Source organism: Cynocephalus volans, chromosome 7 (genome assembly GCF_027409185.1).
Source record: "Cynocephalus volans isolate mCynVol1 chromosome 7, mCynVol1.pri, whole genome shotgun sequence".
NCBI lineage: Eukaryota > Metazoa > Chordata > Mammalia > Dermoptera > Cynocephalidae > Cynocephalus > Cynocephalus volans.
In genome coordinates, this window is record NC_084466.1 from 128,255,423 (window position 1) to 128,278,013 (window position 22,591).

The window sequence follows — 22,591 nt, forward strand, 5'->3', positions numbered from 1 at the left end:
GGACATCTTTGGGAGGCTATTATTCTGACTACCACATGATGGAGAGGACTTTGGATTTTATTCTGAGTAGGAGGTTGTTGGAAGATTCTTAGCAAAGAAGTTATATGATTTGATTTACTTGAAAATTTTCAAAGGAAATAGGCCTTACAAGCAGCAGATACACTTGTCAGAATATTGGGTGAATCAAGAAGATTCTGGAGAATTTATCATGAATTCCCACTTCATGTCCAGCCCACTTTCCATCCTTTAGAGCTCAGAGTTCAGAAACACAATAAATAGGGCATGGGAAAGAAAAACAGCACAATTCCTTTCTTTTTTTTTTTTTTTTTTTTTTTTTCTTTTTCGTGACCGGCACTCAGCCAGTGAGTGTACCGGCCATTCCTATATAGGATCCGAACCCGCGGCTGCTGGGAGCGTCGCCGCGCTCCCAGCGCAGCACCCTCCCGAGTGCGCCACAGGCTCGGCCCGGCACAATTCCTTCCTATGCCTCCTCTTTTCCCCTGACCTAATTTAGCGTTAATAAGTTTCAGTTTCAAAGTACATCTCACTGCATGCAAAAAAACAAACAAAGAAATCCCAAGACAACAACAACAACAAAACGAAAACAACCATTTATATAGCAAAGAAAGAGATAAAGAGAAGTGGTTCCCATGAAAACTGACATTTCTGCCACAGAAGTGGAAACCAAGTAGGTTTCTGTAGTTGATATGCTAGTGCTACTTTAAAATGTACTGTTTCCCAAGTTTTGCAGGCAAAACAAAACAAAAACAAAGAAAGAAAGAAATTAAGGGGAATGTTTAATATTAACATTGCATATATAAACAGATTTATATAAATCTGTTTGGATTTGCTCCATTACATTTGAGTGCAAGAAATATCACATCTTTATTTTTCTAAATCAAATTAAACCTAATTCAATCCCTCAATCCCTACAAGGATTGATAGAAATTCACCCTCCATCATTTTGGGAGGCGTCTATTCTCTCCCACAGAGCCCAGGGGCGCTTATGAACACTATCAAAGACGTTTTCCTAACCGTACCATGGCTCCTAGTCCAGACAGCTATGGTCTATTGAAGAATGTCCTGCTTCCATTGCTGGCATCCATTCCAGCTAAACTTTCTGTAGTTCCCAAAGCTGGGGTGCTTAATGCCCATGCCCCAGGCAGCAATATGGCCTCTGTATCAGGTGTCTATTGCTACATAATGAACCACTCCAGATGGAAGTTTTAGTTCTTCAGTCTGGCTTACTCTGTTAGGTCAGTGCCTAATGATGCCCCAGGTAACAGAAAACCATGAAACTCGGCATTATTGAACTTGAGAAGTGGTGCTTAGCTTTAATTCACATGTAGATCATCTTTATTTGTCTTAACACCATGGCCACTTTGTCCTACAAGTTTATTGTTCAAATTTGCAAAACATAAACTATAGTCTCCCAATACACAATTCCTTCCTAAGTACAAGAAAGGTGACTTAGGAGGCTTTTTTGAATTCTTCAAGCTCCTAAGAATAGGATACTACTATGCAAATTACTACTTTGTCCAAATGGCACTCCACTACACTAAAAGTCAAAGTAACTTCCAAAATGCCTGCATAACACAATGGCAAAATTCAATGCTAAGTGTGTCCAATAACTCAGAGCCCACTCAATAGGTAGAATTCAAATGCAATTTCATCTACTTACAAACTAGAAAATGCTTCTGAAAATGTTTCCAGATAGGGCCATCCATTAAATGTTCAAAGACAGGTAATCTGCCACTAACTAGTTTATTGAAGTAGATACATAGGATTTAGCAGTACGTATTATAGCAGTGGTTCTCAAAGCTTAGCCTGCATCAGAATCACCTGGGGGATCATTAAAACACAGACTGATGAACCCCATCCTCAGTCTCTGATTTGGTCTACCTGAGATGGGGTCTGAGAACTGGCATTGTCCACAAGTTTCCAGTTGATGCTGAGGCTGTTGGGGTACCACGGACTAAGAAGCACTGTATTACAGGGATGTAAAAATCCTGGCTATTAGGCTAACTATAAAATAGACATAAATTCTGTTTTATCCAGGGACAAAAAAGGGCTTCAAATTTAGGAATGGCCTGCAAAACAAACCAAGGTTACCTTTAGGGTTTTTCTTTGGGGCTAGTGGTTGTCAAGGGTGCTGGAGGGCTGGGAGAAGGCAGAGTAGTTTCCTACAGAAGTTAAGAGGATATTGATATCATATTTAAACATGTGAAACTAGATTACTGGAACCACCAGTTTATGAATGTGGTGGATGCCACAGGCACTGAAATCTCACCTCAATTTAGGGTCTGCACCCTGGCTTCTCTACCATCACCCCCCTCAGAAAATGAAAAGGGAATGATCTTCACTCAGATCTAATCTCTCCAAGCTGCAGATGTGGACTTAGGTCCTCTGGTAATGAAGCTTATAATAATTTTATGTGTAATTTGCCATTAACAGGATGTAAAGCACTTTCACATATATGATCTCCTTTGATCCTCAAAATAATCCTGGGAGGTAGACCCCATTACCCTCATTATACAGATGAGGAAATTCAATTACACAAAGGATAAATGACTGGCTCAACATTAGAGCTAACAGATAACAGTGCCGGTGCTCAAATCCAGGCTTTGGAAGACCAAGTACTAAAAGTTTAACTTGACCAGAGATGTTGATTTCCAGAAATATTGAAGCCAACAAGGAAGTGTGTTATCCTTGTTATGGCTGTTTCTCAAATGTGTTGGAAATAATTAATATCATTTAAATACATATAATACTTGTTTTTATAAGGGAATAGTATATAAAGAAAAGAAAGCATGTTTTCCCCATTTTAAAAAATAGCTTTATTTAAAGGATAAATTTTATAAATTTTGACATATTGACACACCAGTGATATCACCCCTGCAATCAAGATAATAAACCTATTCATCACCCCTCAAAGTTCCTTTGTGTCCCTCCAAACACAAACTCACCCATCTCTTACAACTACTGACCTCCTTTCTGTCACTATACATTAATTTGCATTTCCTACAATTTTTTCTTTTTGTCAGCTAGCCAGTATAGGTATCCAAACCCTTGACCTTGGTGTTATCAACACTACACTCTAACCAAGTGAGCTAACCAACCAGCCCATTTTCTACAATTTTATATAAATGCAATAATGCTGCATGTACTCTTTTTTTCTCATTTCTTTCACTCAGCATAATTATTTTGAGATTCATCCATGTTACAGTATGCATTAATAGTTTGTTCCTTTTTATTGCTAAGTAATATTCCATTGCATGGATATGCCAGTTTCTTATCTATTGATAGACATTTGAGTTGTTCCCAAATCTTAGCTATCTTAAATAAAACTGTATAAACAACCATGTGCAATCCTTTGTATAAAAACATGCTGCATGCACTTATTCTCTTGGGAAATACGTAGGAGTGAAATGTCCAGGTCATGTGATAAGTGCATTTTACCTCTTAAAACAACTGTCAATCTGTTTTTTCAAAGTAACTTGTACCATTTTCCATTCCTACCAACAGTATAAGAGACTTCTAGTTGGTCCACATCCTCATTAACATTTGGTCGGCTCAGTCTTTTTAATTTTGGCCATTCTAATAGGAGTGTAGTGGTATTTCATTGGAATTTAAATTTGTATTTCTCTAATGATTAATGATGTTGCCCATCCTTTTGTATGTTTATTTGCCATGTGTTAAATTGTGCAAAATTTAACAAGATGTATCAATGGCAATAAAAATGTAAACTCCTCCTCTTCCCTAATTCTGCACATTTGGGGTTTATTTTACAAAAAAATAATATGGAAGAGAATATTATTTATTTTAAAATATTTTATGACAATTTTTCCCCACTAGGGAAATGACTAAGTCAATTATGCCATCTTTACATGATAGAATTATACAGTTTTTAAAGATAAGACTCATGATGAGAAAACTACTTAGGAAACAACATCAAATGAGAAAGAGTACAACACAAATTTATATGCACATACATGATGAAATAACATCAAATGAAAATAGAACACAAATTTGTGTGTACATAAACAGTGATTACAACTATGTAAGCACTATGCATATAGAGCAGGGAGAAAAAGTTGTTCCTTTAAAAAGCTAGAGGCAGAAATTCTCAGAAAGTGAGATTGCTTTGCCAAATACTTTAACAGATGCTCATGATTTTAGCAATCTAGAGCTTATTATAGCCTAATAGAGTGAGATAAGTAATACATCATTACTCTCCAAAATAAAGACAAACATTTTATTTCCTGGGGCAGATGAAAGGGGGGAGGGTGGCAGGAGTGGGGAGAAGCCAGTGGGGTGAATAGTCAGATCAGAGAAATAAAGATGGGCAAGAGGATAGAAAGCTGGAGACTTCAGAAGAATTGATCCATTCATGAGCACGTTCTAAGGACAACCACAAAGGAGAAGTGCAGGAGGGAGCTTGGGGGTGAGGGGGGCAGGAAGTGTGCCTAGAAAACTGGTAAATTTGGGATTTCCAGAAAGCTGACCTTTGCGTTATACAGGTAAATTGGAAGACAAAATAATGAACTGAGAATAGCTGGTGTATCAGACAACTGCAATATGACTGAAGAGAGATTAAATACAAATACAAATTTAATTTGTATTTATTTGTTCATTCATTTCTGGGTAAATACCATATTTGTTTGATTAGAAAAATTTATAGAAATATTTAGCATCTAGTATGTCTCTAGTCACAAATCTTTTTTTTTTTTTCATGAATTTCTTGGTCATTCTTCAACTTCTCAGACTTTGTTTCTTCCATACAAACTTTTAAATGATTTAATCTAGTTCCCCTTAGCATAGTCCCCACCAAATTAGTCAATGAGGGATACAGCAATGTGAGAAACGAATCTAAGTATGTATTCCAAACGTACATGACAAAGTTGATATTTTCTTTCAGTAGAGAAAATGTGATTTATGTGGCTGGTATAATTGGCTCTTCGTCTGGAAGAAAACAAAGCTAGAGTCCTTAATTTATGCTCTGTATAAAAATGATTCCAAATGGACCAAAGACACAAAGATTTAAAAAACAAAAACAAAAACAAACCTGTTACGATAAAATTTTAGGAGACTATTTGTATAACCTTGGAGTAAAGGTAGAGATTCTCTTAAGACAGGAAATGCAAAAACAATAAAAGCATTCATGACTATTTAAATTAAAAATTTGAATGAAAAAACAACCTATGGAAAAAGAATAAATACATAGGAATAAATTTAACAAAAAAAGTATAAAACTTATATTCCCAAAACTACAAAATATTATTGAAAGAAATTAAAGACCTAGATAAATGGAAACATATCTTAAGTTCATGGATCCGAACACTTAATATCGTAAAGATGGCAATCCTCCTCAAGTTGATCTGCAGATCCAACAAAATTCCTGTCAATGTCTCATCTGGCTTCTTTGCAGAAATTAACAAGTTAATGCTAAAATTTATATGAAATGTCAAGGAACCCCTTTTTGTTCAGTCTTGAAAAGGGGGGGGGAAATTGGGAGGACTTCCCAATTTCAAACCTTACTACAAAGCTACAATAATCAAGACAATATGGTACTGGCATAAAGATAGACATATATTTTAAAGGAATAAAACTGGTAGTCCAGGAAAAGGACCATCACATCTACAGGTCATTGATTTTAAACAAAGTTGCCAAGACCATTCTCTGAGAAAAGAAGTGTCTTTTCAACAATCATGATGAAACAACTCGATACTCTCTACAAAAGAATAAAGTTGGACCCCTACCTCACACCATATGCAAAAATTAACTCAAGATGTACCAAAGACCTAAATGTACAATTACAAAATTCTCAGAAGAATATGTAAGTGTAAATTTTCATGACTTTGGATTTAGCAATGATTTCTTAGATATGATACCAAAAGCACAAGCAATCAAAGGAAAAAATAAATAAATTGGGCATCATCAAAATTTAAAATGTTCATTTTTCAAAGAAAACCGTCATAAAAATAAAAAGACAACCCACAGAAAATATTTGCAAATCATATAGGTGATAAGAGTCGAGAACCCAGAATATATAAAGAACTCTTACAACCCAACAGCAAAAAGACAAATAACCCAATTTTATAATGGGCAAAGGATCTGAATAGACATTTCTCTAAAGAAGATATACATACAGCCAATAAGAAAGTGAAAAAAATCTCAACCTCATTGGCCATCAGGGAACTGCAAATCAAAACCACAATGAAGTGCTGGCCAGTAAGCTCACTGGGTTAGAGCATAGGTGCTAAACCTAAAGTCAAGGGTTCAGATCCCGTATGGGCCAGTTGGAAAAACAACAACAACAACAACAAAACCCACGGTGAGATACCACTTCACACCTACTCATATAGCTATAATCAAAAAAGACAGATAATAAGTGTTGATGAGGGAGTGGAGAAATTGGAACCTTCATTCACTGCCAGTAAGAACATAAAATTGTGCAGCCACTTTAGAAAACTGTCTGGCACTTCCTCAAAAGGCTGAATATTGAGTTGCCATATGATTCAGAAATTTCATTTGCAGGTATATATCCAAAAGAATTGAAAATATTTGTCCTCAGAAAAACTTGTACACTAGAGTTAATAACAGTATTATTCATAATAGCCATACAGTAGAAACAACCCAAATGTCCATCTGATTCTATACTCTCTGCCTTCTAATTGGAATATTTATACCACAGATGGGCAATCCTAAAAGGCCAGAGAGTAAATATCTTAGGCTTTGCGGAACAAGAGGCAAAATTAAGGCTATTATATAGGCATTTATGTAAAAATTTAAAATATAACCACTGAAAAATGTAAAAACCATTTTCAGCTAATGGGTACTACAAGAACAGGCAGTAGCCATAATTTGGTCTTAGGCCATAGTTTATTGACTCCTACTTTAAACCATTTATGTTTACTATGATCATTGATATAGTTAGGTTTAAATATGTCAGTCATCTTGTTATTTGTTTGTTTTATTCCCATGTGCCCCTCATTCCCCTTTTCAACTTTTTTCTGGGTTTTTTGGATTAAATAAATATTTCTTATGATTCCAATTTCTTTCTTATATTTACTTATACACTATAACTCTGTTTTTTATTTGGGCAGTTGCTCTAGGTCTTATAGTACATATCTTTTACCTATCACAGTTTATCTTAAAATGACAGACTACATCATGTATAGCATAAAAACCTTATAAAAGTATACTTCCATTTCCCCCTCCCAATCTATGTGCTATTATTGTCATACAATTTACTTTTATGGTATCACAAATTTTCTTATTTAAAGAAAAAAATCTTATCTATTTATCCATGTAGTTACCATTTCTGATGCTCTTTATTTTTTTGTATGGATTCATATTTCCATTTGGAATCAATTTCCTTTAACCTGAAAGACATATCTTATATAGTGTGAGTCTGCTGGTGACAAATTCTTTCAGCATTTGTATGTCTGAAAGAAGTCTTTATTTTGTCTTCATTTTTGAAAGACATTTTAACTGGGTATAGAATTCTAGGGTGAGAGATTTTTTTTTTTCCTTCATTACCTGAAACACATGGCTCTCTTTTGCATTTTTTTCTTTTTTTTTTTTTTTTTAAATTTTATTTTGTCGATATACATTGTAGCTGATTATTGCTCCCCATCACCAAAACCTCCCTCCCTTCTCCCTCCCCCCAACAATGTCCTTTCTGTTTGCTTGTTGTATCAACTTCAAATAATTGTGGTTGTTATATCTTCTTGCATTTTTTTCTAATGAGAAATCTGCTGTCATTCTTATGTTTGTTCCTCTACATAGTGTCTTTTTTCTCTTCCTGCTTTAAAGATTTTCTTCATATCTCTGGTTTTGAGCAATGTGATCATAATGTGTTTCAATGTAGATTTCTCCATGTGTCTTGAGCTTGGGGTTCATTGTTTCTTGGATCTGTGAGTTTATAGTTGATATCAAACTTGGAAAAAAATTGGCCACTATTTCTTCCTTTGGTCTGTAATTATACATATATTAGGGCACTCAGAGTTGTCCCACAACTCGCTGATACTCAACTTTAAAAATTCTCTTTTCTCTCTGTTTCACTTTGTATAGCTTCTATTGCTATACCAAGGGCAGTAAATCTTCTTTTCTGCAATGTTTAATCTGCCATTGATCCCATTCAACATATTTTTCATGCCAGATGTTGTAGTTTTCACTTCTAGCTGTTTGATATGGGTCTCATATCTTTCCTATCACTACTTAATTTTTTGAATATATGGAATACAGTTAAAATTGTCTTAATGTTCTTATATGTTAATTCTAACATCTAGGGCCGGCTCGTGGCTCATTCGGGAGAGTGCAGTGCTGAGAACACCAAGGCCATGGGTTCAGATCCTATATAGGGATGGCCAGTTCGCTCACTGGCTGAGCGTGGTGCTGACAACAACAAGCCAAGGGTTAAGATCCCCTTACCAGTCATCTTTAAAAAAAAAAAAAAAATTCTAACATCTGTGTCAGTTTGGGTCAGTTTTCATTTATTGATTTATCTCATCATTATAGTTGTATTTTCCAGGTTCTTTGAATGCCTGGTGATATTTTTGTATGCCAGACACTGTGTATTTTACCTTGCTGGGTGCTGTGTACTTTTTGTATTACTACAGGTATTCTTGAACTTTCTTCTAAGACATACCTGAGTTGCCTGGAAACACGTCAGTCCTTTCAGGTCTTGCTTTTAAGATTCGTTATGCAGGCCTGGAAGAGTCCTCCGTGTACAGTCATAGCCCTGTGAATCCTGAGGTTTTCCAGCCTGGCTGGTGAGAACAAGCACTATTTTTCACCTGTGTGAGCACCATGTACTCTTACCTCTAATCATTTCAGGTGGTTCTTTTCCTGCCTCAGATAGGGAGGTAGTTTCCTCACACGCATACATGGGTCAGTACTCAACTGGTTATTCAAAGAGAGCCCTCTGCAGATGCTGTTTACAGCGCTCTCCTCTCCAGTGCTCTGTTCTGCAAACTCTAGTTGCCTTGGTCTCCCCAGATTCTCAATTTCATTTCCTTAACTCAAAGAGTTTGCTGGGCTCCAGTAGCATTCTGCCTCCTTGTACTGCAGTTTGGAAAGTCACTCAAGGCTATAACCTGGGGCAACTGTAGGGCTCAGATCATTTCTTTGTTTCTCAGGGATCACTGTCCTTCACTGCCTGAAACCAGTGAAGATACCAATGGTGTCTTGCAAACCATTGTTTCATACTGTGTTTGTTATTTGGTTGTTTCAGTTAGGAGAGTAAATCTGGCCCCTGATACTCCAACTTGGGCCGAAATCAAAGTCCTAGAACAGGGTGTTGATATGGAATCAAATTCAAACTTCATGTTTGCCCACTTATTATCTTTGTGACCCTGGTGAAATTTGCTGACTTCTCTGAACTTCAGTTTTCTGAATAAGAATAGAAATGAGAAACTATTTATAAAGGTCCTGGCACAAAGCCAGGCCCAAAGGGATCAATACATGAGAATTTCCGTCCCTGAAGAGAGGACTTGATAGTTTAAAGTTGGTGATTCTATGTGTAAATTACTTTGGCAACAAAATTATCGTGCATGGTAGAGTAAAAGCATCTACATATTTATTAATTTATCTAATCTTCAAATGTTTCCAAATTTTGCTTTTCATGGGGCATTAATGCTGTTGTAATTGAAAGGGCCTTGCATTTACTTTTGTCAGGGTGAAAGTAATGGACAACATTTAAAAAGAAAGGTAAAACACCACCATCAGAGAAAGGCAGAGAAATATGTTATGTTCTAAAGTTAGTGCACTGTATCCCATTGTCAAGCAATTAAAGAGACCATTCTTTACAGGAAATCTGCTGTTTAAAAAGGAGGAATTATGAAAATTTGTATCTCAATGAGTTTTTGTTGCAAAATTAATACATGTTAATGATAGAAAGTTAGAAAGTACAGAAGAGAAGTCACAGCCCAATCCTTCTTCTCAGAGACAACCATTATTAGCAGTTTCATTTATATCCTTCCAGAAATTGGACAATCATACACACACACACACACACACACACACACACACACACACACACACACACACACACACACCAACATGGCATCCAAGAAAATGTACAGTTTCACAATTTGGGTTTTTTTGTTTGTTTTTTACAATTTGGTTTTTAAAATTTAGTGTATCTTGGCTATATTCTACAACATAGCCTATAAGGCAATCTCAAGTAACAGCTGCATAGAATGCCATTATATGGGAGCACCATAATTTATTTTACCAGTCCCCTTGTTGTAGACATCTAGGTTTGTTCAGAATTTTGCCATTACCAACAATATTGTAGTACACATCTTATGTATGTGTGTGAATAGTACATGTGAATATACACATATATACTTATTGGTCGATATGCATATATGTGGATATATATATGCAAACAAGTGTATTTATATATGTACATACATATTTACAAATATATTTATTTCAGCTTTGATTTTAATCATTTGCAATTAAATAGTGAATTACTAGGAGCAAGAGTCCTGAAGACAGAATCTTTGGGTTCAAATTCTGGCTCTATCACTCTGCATTGTATGACCTGGGGCAAATAACTTGTCTGTGCCTTGGTTTTCTCTTCTGCAAAATGGAGATGTCAATAGTATCTGACATGAGGGCTGTAGAGAGATTTAAGTAGTGTAATCAAAGCCAAGCATTTAGCGTAGTACCTGGTACATAGTAAGGGTACAATAAATAGAAGCTATTACTACTAGTATATATTTTAACACATCTAGATACCCTCACAAACGTATAAAGCTATAAGAGAAATTCCTTGAATTAAAATGATGGATGAAAGAGTATGTGTGTTTAAAAGTTATAATAATACCAAAATACCCACCAAAATATTGAGCTAATTTACATTTCTACCTGCTGAGATTGGCTATTGCTCTGTATCTTTAACAATACTTGGCATTATCAAAATTTTTAATTCTTTTCAATCTTATTGATGGAAAAGTGATATTTCATTACAAAGGCATTTCTTTCACCGTTAATGAGGTCAATATTTCTTAATGTGATTTACTTGTTCATGGGCTTTGCCCATTTTGCAATTGGATTATTCATCTTCAAATTATTGATATTTTAAGAACTCTTTCTGTATTAAGGAAACCAGCTCTTTACTTGCAAATATTTTCTCATTTGATATGTATCTTTTGGCTTCAGCAGTGATATTTCATTCAACAGAAACATTTTTTGAGTCAAATTTATTAATTATTTAATGTGTGGCTTCTGAATTTTATGTCTTGCTTTAAAATGGCTTCCAACTCCTAGATAATAAAAACAGTGCAACCATTATTTTCTGACTCAATTTTTAATAGTTTAATTTTTTAACAAAACTTTGATTCATAAGGAATGTGTTGGTAAAGAGTGCCAAAGGAACCTAATTTTATATTATCCATAGTTTCTAATTGTCCTATAATTATTTGCTGACTGATTACTTCTTTCCTCACTTCTTCAATATGTCACATTTATCATATTTATATCCTATTGTGCTAAATCAGCCCTCCTGAAATTCCTGTCTACTGTTTCCAGTTCTACTCTGACAGCATAAAATCTATTCTTCCTCAAATATACCAATCTTTTGATATATGAAGACATATGTCCTGTCTCCCTTTGGCAGTGTCGTATACGTGTGAGCATCGTTTTTCTGAGGGCACTTCATTTACAATGTTATTTTTTGATAAAGTTTTTCCAGCTGTTGAAATCAGAGAATTCCAACCCTGGAAGGAGATCTGAAATTATCTAGTCAAATTTAGAAATTTCTTCCACAACACACATGACAGATGGTCACCTAGCCTCAGCTTGTATATTTCTAACAGCAGAAAACTCAAACTCTATGTGACAGATGCTACAGTTTTTGGACACTTCTAGTAATTAGAAATTTATATCATATTGTGCTAAATTCAGCCCTCCTGAAATTCCTGCTTCTACTTCTACTCTGACAGTGTACAAGTCTATTCATCCTCAAATCTACTAGCCTTTTGATATAGGAAGACATATATCCTATCTCCCTTTGGCCTTCTTGAGGGAGAAATGTGGGCATTGATCCTTCTACCTCCTGTAGGCTAAACAAGTTTTCTACTCTTTGGATAATTAACCAGTTAGTAATATGTATTTCTTTCTTGATTTGCTATATTTCAAAAAATACATGTCTGTAAAATAAAAATTCATTATCTCACCCCTTACATTACAACCCCCTTCCCATTTCATCTCCTTGAGGAAACTAGTGACAGACTCACGATGACATCCTTTTTTGGTTTTTTCTATCCACGTACCAACATATGTACACATATAAAGAGCTTTTTTAAATGACATGTGATTTGCTTTTTCCACTTAATATATCATGAACACTTTTCTAAGTTAATGTATGTTAGAGATCTGCGGCATTCTTTTAAATGATTTCATATTTCACAGTATGGATTTGCCATTATTTATTCAAACATTTCACCTATACATATATGGTGATTCTAGATTTTTTTGGCTATTATAAAAGAAATGATACAATGTACATCCTTATATATATATTGGCATATATTGGCACTTTTATTTCTATAACATACATTTTTAGAAGTAAGATTGCTGGATCAAAGTATATGTACATTTTAAATAAGTAGCTATGGCCAGACTGCTTTTCCAGAAGGTTGTAGCAATTTATACTCTCTCTGAAAAAGGTGGGGGGTAGGGGTTACTCTCTATCTGGAAGAAAATAAAGTTAGAACCTCACCTGACACTACTCACACAATAAACAACAATAAACTCTACAGAGACTAAAGACACAAATACAAAAACATTAGAACTATTAAAATAGCAGAAAACAAAAAGATAACATTTATTTAACCTCAAGGTCGGATTAGCTTTTTTATTAAGAAAGACCTGGAGCACTGGTTTGTGAGCTTACTTGGTTAGAGCATGGAGCTGATGGGTTAGGTTTCCAGTACAAGCAGCAACAAACAAACAAACAAACAAAAAAAAAAAAAGAAAGAAAGAAAGAAAGAAAGAAAGAGAGGTAACCTGTCAGCCATAAAGAGAAAATCAATGGGTTCAACCATGCAACATTTAAAATACCATAAACAAAGCCAAAGCCAAAGGATAAATGATAGACTGGGAGAAAATATTTGCAAGGTACAACAAAGTGTAACTGTTACTAATATACAAATAACTCCTTCGAATTAATAAGAAATATATAAACAAACTAATAAAAATGGGCAAAGGACAGGAACAAAAACTCATAGAAAGAGAATTACTAGTGGCCAATGAAGTTATGAAATGTTAATCCTCAGAGGCAGCACAAGAAATTCACACTCAAACAACTATGTGTCATTATTGCCCATGAGATAGACAAATGGACCTACTGCTAATACTCAATGCTGCTGAGTAACAGTCATTCTTGATCACTCTCACAAAGGAACCGTTTAAAGTGATCAGTTGGTCAATTGTATGTCACACCTTACTTTCTTGTTTGATTGTGTTTCCAAGCAGGTGACATTTTATCACCAGCTACAGAAGATAGCACCTGAATGAGTGTGAAACAACATGAACCAGATGTTTTAGCCTATAGAAGCCTGCTCACAGCTCCTCCTTCCGTTTTCCAAATTTTCTGTAATGTGGTTCTCATAATCTAGAAAAAAAAATTAGCAGTAGAAATGTAACATTCTCATAGTGTTTCCTAAGCATACTGCTTGTTTTAGAACCTCATTGTGCAATCTATATGCAACTTACACTTCTGCCAGATAAATCTTCCACCTGAGCACTCTCCTAAAATGTGAATTAACTAAGAACAAAATTCTTATTACATGATAAAGACTTTCATTTTATTTTCTTCTTTACTTGCAAGTAGAGAAAGAGGAAGTATTGGGGGAAGCTTTAAAAGGGGATTTTGATCCATGTAAAGAAACACAGTCCAGAAAGGGAACTTCAAGCTCACCAGCTTGTCCTTATTGTGCAGAAGAGGAAACTAAGCTATAGAGCAAGAACTCAGAAACCAGGACAGCTGTAAATATGTAGCAGTTGCTGCTGGACTTTTTCGTAACTGACCCAAAGAGGTGTTTCATCCTCTTGTGGTCCAGCCCCCTCTTTGCGTCACACACCTTTCAGAAGGAAGGCTCTTCTGTGAAGGCTCACCACTAGGTGGCACTGTGCACTGCGGGGCTAGTTCTCTTGGTAAAATAACCCTGGCCAAACCAGAGGGCTTCATTTTCTATAGACAGGTCCCTTTCTGGCCAGCTAAATCATAATTCTCCTCCAAATATCCATAAACTCAGCCAATTTAAAAAGCAATCTCCCCTTTTTGCTCTTCCACCTTTCTCCATGTGAGGAGCCAGCGTTCACCACTTCTGCCATATGAAGAGGCCCTCACTAGACACCGAATGCTGGTGCCTTGATCTTGGACTTCCTAGCCTACAGAACTGAGAGACTTCCAGTCAAGATGGCAGAATAGACGGTCCCTAGCATCACTCTCTCCCACAAATCAACCGATTTAAACTATAAAAACATAACATCAAGTGCATATGGAACGGGGAGGCGTCCAGTGGAAGAGGCAGAAGCTCCGCGGAGACCACATGCCCTGCAGGCCACGTCACACAATCCGGCAGATAGGCTTCACCGCCACCACCTGGCTCCATTCCCAGCCCAGCCCAGTGCGCACAGAGTGGGGAGACGTCCGGCAGGGGAGGTGGAGGCTCTGCAGAAACCACACACCCTGTGCTGCCGCCACTGCATGATCCAGCAGGTAGGTTTCACCGCCGCCACCCGGCTCCATTCCCAGCCCAGCCCAGTGCGCACAGAGTGGGGAGACGTCCGGCAGGAGAGGCGGAGGCTCTGCAGAAACCACACACCCTGTGCTGCCGCCACTGCATGATCCAGCAGGTAGGTTTCACCGCCGCCGCCCGGCTCCATTCCCAGCCCAGCCCAGTGAGCACAGAATGGGGAGACGTCCGGCAGGGGTGGGGCAGGAACTCCATGGGGTCCACGCTGCTGCCGCGCAATCCAGCAGCCCAGCCCAATGTGTACGGATCACAGAGTCATCCAGCAAGGGAGATAGAAGCTCTATAGAGTCCACACACCCTGTGGGGGGCCGCTGCCACGCGACCCAGCAGCAGGTAGGCTTCACCGCCGCCACCCGGCTCGATCCCAAGCCCGGCCTAGTGCGCACAGAGCAGGGAGACATCCTGCAAGGGAAGGGGAAGCTCTGAGGAGACCACATGCTCTGTGGTGCCTCAGCGCATCCCAGCAGCCCGGACCAGAGTGAAAGGAACAGGGAGAAATCCAGCACAGGAGGTGGAAGCTCAGCAGACACCACACACCCTGTGGTACCACCCCATGACTCAAGAGCCCGGCAGAGTCCAAGCTGACCAGAGATGTGGCTCCCCAGAGAGGCCCAAGACCCGAGGCAACCACACACGCAAGGCACTAGTGGCCAACTGAGTAGTCACTGAGGTAGCCATACCAAATTGGGAACCACAGCAACATCTCAGTAAGTCAATAGTGTCAAACCTGTGGACTGTGAAACCCCCCGCCACAATGAATAAACATCAAAGAAAAGATACCAGAAATACAAAAAATCAAGAAAGTACATCACCCAAAGATAATAACTCTCAAGCTCTAGATCCTATAGAACAAGAAGCCCTTGAAATGACTGACAAGTAATTTCAAGTGATAATTCTAAAAAAACTGAATGAGATTCAAGAAAACTCAGCCAGACATCATGATGAAATGAGGAAAACTATACAGGACCTGAAAGAGGAAATGTACAAGGAAATCAATGCCCTGAAAAAAAATGTAGCAGAACTTGCTGAACTGAAGAATTTATTCAGTGAAATAAAAAACACAACGGAGAGTTTAACCAGCAGGCTTGTGGAAGTTGAAGAGAGAACCTCTGAACTTGAAGATGGGCTGTTTGAAATAACACAAGCAGACAAAAAAAGAAAAAAAGAAAAAAGAATCAAAGGCATTGAAGAAAATCTGAGAGAGATATCAGACAACCTTAAGCGCTCAAATATCCGACTCATGGGTATTCCAGAAAGGGAGGAAAAAGGAGATTGCATTGAAAACATATTCAACAAAATAGTGGCAGAAAACTTCCCAGGTATAGGAAAAATCACAGATCTTCAGATCCAGGAAGCTCAACGATCTCCAAACGTATTCAATCCAAAAAGGTCTTCTCCAAGACATGTTATAGTCAAATTGGCAAAACTCAAAGACAAAGAGAGAATCTTAAAAGCTGCAAGAGAGAAGCATCAAATCACCTATAAGGGAGCCCCAATGAGGCTAATATCAGACTTTTCATCACAAACCCTAAAAGCCAGAAAGGAATGGGATGATATATTCAAAATACTAAAAGACAGAGATTGTCAGCCAAGAATACTCTACCCTGCAAGGCTATCCTTCCGAAATGAAGGGCAAATAGTATATTTCTCAGACAAACAAAAACTGCAGGAGATCACTACCACACAACCACCCTTACAAGAAATCCTCAAGGGAGTACTGGCTTTGGTTCCTGAAAAATAACTACCACTGCCATAAAAACCCAAGAAAAATCAAAACCCACTAGTAGAATAAAAATGGCATTCATGAAGAGAAAACAAGCAAACAAAAATGCTATCTACAACCTAAGGAACCAACAAACAGAAAACAAACAATAAATCAGAAAGCAAGGAACAAAAGACACCTAAGACAACCAAACAAGAATCAATAAAATGCTAGGTATAAGTCAACACTTTTCAATAACAACTCTTAATGTAAAAGGCTTAAATTCCCCAATCAAAAGACACAGACTGGCTGATTGGATTAAAAAGGTCTCTTGCTGCCTACAAGAGACCCACCTCACCCATAAACACTCACATAGACTAAGAGTGAAAGGATGGAAAAAGATTTACCATGCAAACAGAAATGAAAAACAAGCTGGAGTAGCTATTCGTATATCTGACAAAATAGACTTTAAACTAAAAACCATAAAAAGAGACAATGAGGGACACTATGTAATGATAAAAGGACTGATCCATCAAGAAGACATAACAATCATAAATATGTATGCACCCAATGTTGGAGCAGCCAGATTTATAAAACAAACTCTATTAGACCAAAAGAAGGAAATAGACACTAATATCATAATAGCAGGGGACCTGAATACACCACTAGCAATATTGGACAGATCATCTAGGCAAAGAATCAGCAGAGAAACACAAGATCTAAACAATACTCTAGACCAATTGGACTTGGCAGGTATCTACAGAACATTCCATCCAACAACCTCAGAATATTCATTCTTCTCATCAGCACATGGATCATTCTCCAGGATAGATCACATATTAGGTCACAAATCAAGTCTCAATAAATTTAAAAAATCAGAATTATCCCATGTATTTTCTCAGACCACAATGGATTAAAACTAGAAATCAATAATAAATGAAATTCTGGAAACTATACAAACACATGGAAATTAAAAAGCATTCTACTTAATGACATATGGGTCCAAGAAGAAATCAAGCAGGAAATCAAAAAATGTATTGAAACTAATGAAAATAATGATACATCATACCAAAACCTGTGGGAAACTGCAAAAGCAGTATTAAGGGGGAAATTTATTGCATTAAATGCTCACCTCAGAAGAATGGAAAGATGGCAAGTGAACAACCTCAACTTCACCTTAAAGAACTAGAAAAACAATAACAATACAAACCTAAAGTTAGCAGATGGAGAGAAATCATTAAGATCAGAGCAGAACTTAATGAAATTGAAACCCAAAAAACAATTCAAAAGATCAATGAATCAAAAAGCTGGTTCTTTGAAAAGATAAATAAAATTGACAAACCATTAGCATGGCTAACAAAAAAAAGAAGAGAGAAGATTCAAATAACAAAAATTAGCAATGAAAAAGGTGATATTACAACTGATTCATCTGAAATACAAGGACTCATTCGAGACTACTATAAACAACTATACGCCAACAAATTTGAAAATCTAGAGGAAATGGATAAATTTCTGGACACACACAAGCTCCCAAAACTGAGCCATGAAGACGTGGAAAATCTGAACAGACCAATAACAATAAAGGAGATTGAAGCTGTTATCAGAAAGCTCCCAACAAAGAAAAGCCCAGGACCAGATGGATTCACAGCAGAATTTTACCAAACATTCAAAGAGGAATTGACACCAGTTCTTTACAAACTATTCCAAAAGACTGAATCAGACGCAAATCTCCCAAACTCATTCTAGGAAGCAAACATCATCCTGATATCAAAACCAGGTAAAGATATACCCAAAAAAGAACACTACAGGCCAATATCCTTGATGAATATAGATGCAAAAATCCTCACTAAAATACGAGCAAACAGAATACAGCAACACATATGTAAAATTATTCACCACGACCAAGTGGGATTCGTCCCAGGGATGCAAGGTTGGTTCAACATACGCAAATCAATAAATGTGATACACCATATTAATAAAATCAAACACAAGGACCATATGATCATCTCTACAGGTGCTGAAAAAGCATTTGATAAAATTCAACATGCATTCATGACAAAGACCCTCTATAAGTAAGGTATAGATGGAAAGTATCTCAACATAATTAAAGCCATATATGATAAACCCACTGCCAATATCATCCTGAATGGGGAAAAGCTGAAAGCTTTTCCTTTAAGAACAGGAACTAGACAAGGATGCCCACTCTCACCACTCCTATTTCACATAGTGTTGGAAGTATTAGCCAGAGCAATCAGAGAAGAGAAGGAAATAAAGGGCATCCAGATTGGAAAAGATGAAGTCAAACTGTCCCTCTTTGCAGATGACAAGATCCTATATATCGAACAGCCTAAAGCCTCTACAAAAAAACTCTTGGAGGTGATAAATGATTTTAGCACAGTAGCAGGATACAAAATCAACACACAAAAATCAGTAGCATTTCTTTTCTCCAATAGTGAACATGCAGAACGAGAAATCAAGAAAGCCCGCCCATTTACAATAGCCATCCAAAAACTAAAATACATAGGATGTGAAAAATCTCTATCATGAGAACTCCAAACCACTGCTGAGAGAAATCAGAGAGGATACAAGAAGATGGAAAGATATCCCATGCTCTTAGATTGGAAGAATCAACATAGTGAAAATATCCATACTACCCGAAGTGATATACAAATTCAATGCAATCCCCATCAAAATTCCAATGACATTTTTCTCAGAAATGGAAAGAACTATCCAGACATTTATATGGAATAAAAAAAGACCACGTATAGCCAAAGCAATGCTGAGCAAAAAAAATAAAGCTGGCTGCATAACACTACCTGACTTTAAACTATACTACAGAGCTATAATAACCAAAACATTATGGTACTGGCATAAAAACAGACACACTGATCAATGGAATAGAATAGAGAATCCAGAAATCAACCCACACACCTACAGCCATCTGATCTTTGACAAAGTCACCAAGCCTATACACTGAGGAAGAGACTGCCTCTTTAGCAAATGGTGCTGGGAGAACTGGATATCAATATGCAGGAGAATGAAACTAGACCCATACTTTTCACCATACACTATAGTCAACATAAAATGGATTAAAGAATTAAATATACACCCTGAAACAATAAAACTTCTTAAAGAAAACATAGGAGAGACACTTCAGGAAATAGGACTGGACACAGACCCCATGAATATGACCCCAAAAGCATGGGCAACCAAAGGAAAAATAAACAGATGGGATTATATCAAACTAAAGAGCTTCTGCACAGCAAAAGAAACAATTAACAGAGTTAAAAGACAACCAACAGAGTGGGAGAAAATATTTGCAAAATATACATCTGACAAAGGATTAATATCCAGAATATACAAGGAACTCAAACAACTTTACAAGAAAAAAACAAGCAACCCAATTAAAAAATGGGCAAAAGAGCTAAGTAGGCATTTCTCTAAGGAAGATATACAAATGGCCAACAGACATATGTAAAAATGCTCAGCATCACTCAGCATCCGGGAAATGCAAATCAAAACCACACTGAGATACCATCTCACCCCAGTTAGGATGGCTAAAATCCAAAAGACTCTGAATGATAAATGCTGGCAAGGTTGCGGAGAAAAAGGAACTCTCATACATTGTTGGTGGGACTGCAAAATGGTGCAGCCTCTATGGAGGACGGTATGGAGGTTCCTCAAAGAATTGCAGATAGATCTACCATATGACCCAGCTATCCCACTGCTGGGAATATACCCAGAGGAATGGAAATCATCAAGTCGAAGGTATACCTGTTCCCCAATGCTCATCGCAGCACTCTTTACAATAGCTAAGAGTTAGAACCAGCCCAAATGTCCATCATCGGATGAGTCGATATGGAAAATGTGGTATATCTACACAATGGAGTTCTACTCAGCTATAAAATCTAATGAAATACTGCCATTTGCAACAACATGGATAGACCTTGAGAGAATTATATTAAGTGAAACAAGTCAGGCACAGAAAGAGAAATACCACATGTTCTCACTTATTGGTGGGAGCTAAAAATAAATAAATAAATTCATATTTATTTATGAAAGAAGACAACAACTACAGTTCCTTGAAGTTGATATGACAAGCAAACAGAAAGGACATTGTTGGGTGGGAGGGAGGAGAGTGAGGACAGGGAGGAGGGAGGGAGTTTTCGGTAATGGGCCACAATAATCAACCACATTGTATATCGACAAAATAAAATTTAAAAAAAAAGAAGAGGAATAACATTTTTTAAGGTAAATTCATGATCTCACACAAATATAAAATGAATACCCATCGAGATTTAATTTAACTCATTAATTAATGAGGGAACCAGTAAAGTATTATAACCACTTAAAAAGAGAATTCAAAGAATCTCACATGAATATGTTAATCAGGAATACTTTAATGAATTTACAAAGAGATAAAAAACTGCCTTTATTCACTTGGGTTTTTGGAAGTCATTTGCCCCTCCACCCAACAAAAATCATTTCCATGTATATGGATCAGAGTCATGCGCATTGCTATCAGTTACCAGACATTTGCAGGAGACAGGACACTAACTGACCTATTTTTTTTTCTTTCAAAGCCTTTTATAATTTTTTCTGATAATTGAAATACTCAGAATACAACATGTAATGTATAGCACTGTCTTATTTAAGAGAACTGATGGATTTTGGATGTGGCAGGCGCCATTGCACACACAATAAGGACCAGCACAAAATAGCGCCAGCCTCATCTTCCACTCCAGCACCAAGCCCCTCCCCCTTACCTTTAGGAGAAGCCCCCAGACTTAAACAGAAACAACTTTCTGGCTTCCGCATCTGCGCAGTTCTCCACCCGGTTACATCAACCTAATGGTCCCTCCGCCCACTACATTTCACGCCCAACAGCTCATATAAACTCACTGTCTCATTGTTACGGCTGTCCCCCATTTTCAGGGCAGCCCCAGGCTGTCCTCCATTTTGAGTACAGCCCGGCAGATTTTTTGCTTTAATAAAACTTAAATGGTACCCGCATCCAGGCTCACTTTCTTTCAAAAACAAAAAGAGAAAATCTACCCCAAATATTACATGTGGTTTTTGTATCAATGGTGGATTTAGTAGTTAGTTTCTTTCATAATTTTTTCTATCTTTTCCAAATTTTCTACAAGAGCCTAGTTTTTTTAGAATAAAAAAATTTTAAGCTATAGTTGTAGTTAAAGTCAGTTTTACATGACCCAAATAATGGCACCCCTAAAATTCATTTATAAGCAGGAAATTTTATATCCAGAAATCAAAGTTAAGAGCATCAGTATAAAATGTCTGGGATTAGCTACTTACAGAAATACTCCCCCAAAGCAATCTTTCTCTGATCAAATTTGATCATAATTGTTTTTGAGGAGAAAAAAGTGTTCTCAATTTCCTTAGAAAAATCAGAATCTAGGTCTAAAATGGAAATAACTAAAGGTGAAGGTTTTTTTCAGTTTTTGGCAGCTGGCAGGTAGGGAAATCCGACCCGGTGTTGTAACACCACGCTCTAACCAACTGAACTAACTGGCCAGCCCTCAGGTGAGTATTTTTTGATTAATTGTAACATGAATTATAGTACAGCTGAGATTTAGTAAAGGTAGGCTTTGGTCTGCATGGAGAAAGAGGGAGAAATAGCCAAACATAAATAATTTGTCAGCCTTTCCTTAGTAGTTCTCAGAGGAAAAAATATACTGATTTGAGATGGCTGGTCCTAAACATTTCAGTAGAAATATTTTTTACAGTAGTGAGGATAATTCTTCTGTTTGCCATACTAAAGTTTAAAAGAAGCACTTCTAAAAGAGCATCCAGCTCCTTTAGTTCTCATTCAATCTTTACCTCCGTGATTTGAACTCATGTAATCATATGCACTTGAATGGTAAATCCTGGACATATAATCTCCCATCATGAATACTAACAATGGACCCTAGATACGTTGGTCAGTAGAGTTCTTAGAAGCTCATCCTAAACTTGCAGTGTCTTAAAGAGAGGTTTGGTCAACCAAACATCAGCCAGCCCCCCTCCAATCTCGGCAGCAGCTACAGCAGAGAAACTCTGGGATGCCAGTGCTCAGAGGACACCTGAGGCATAGAATTGCTTTCTTACCAGG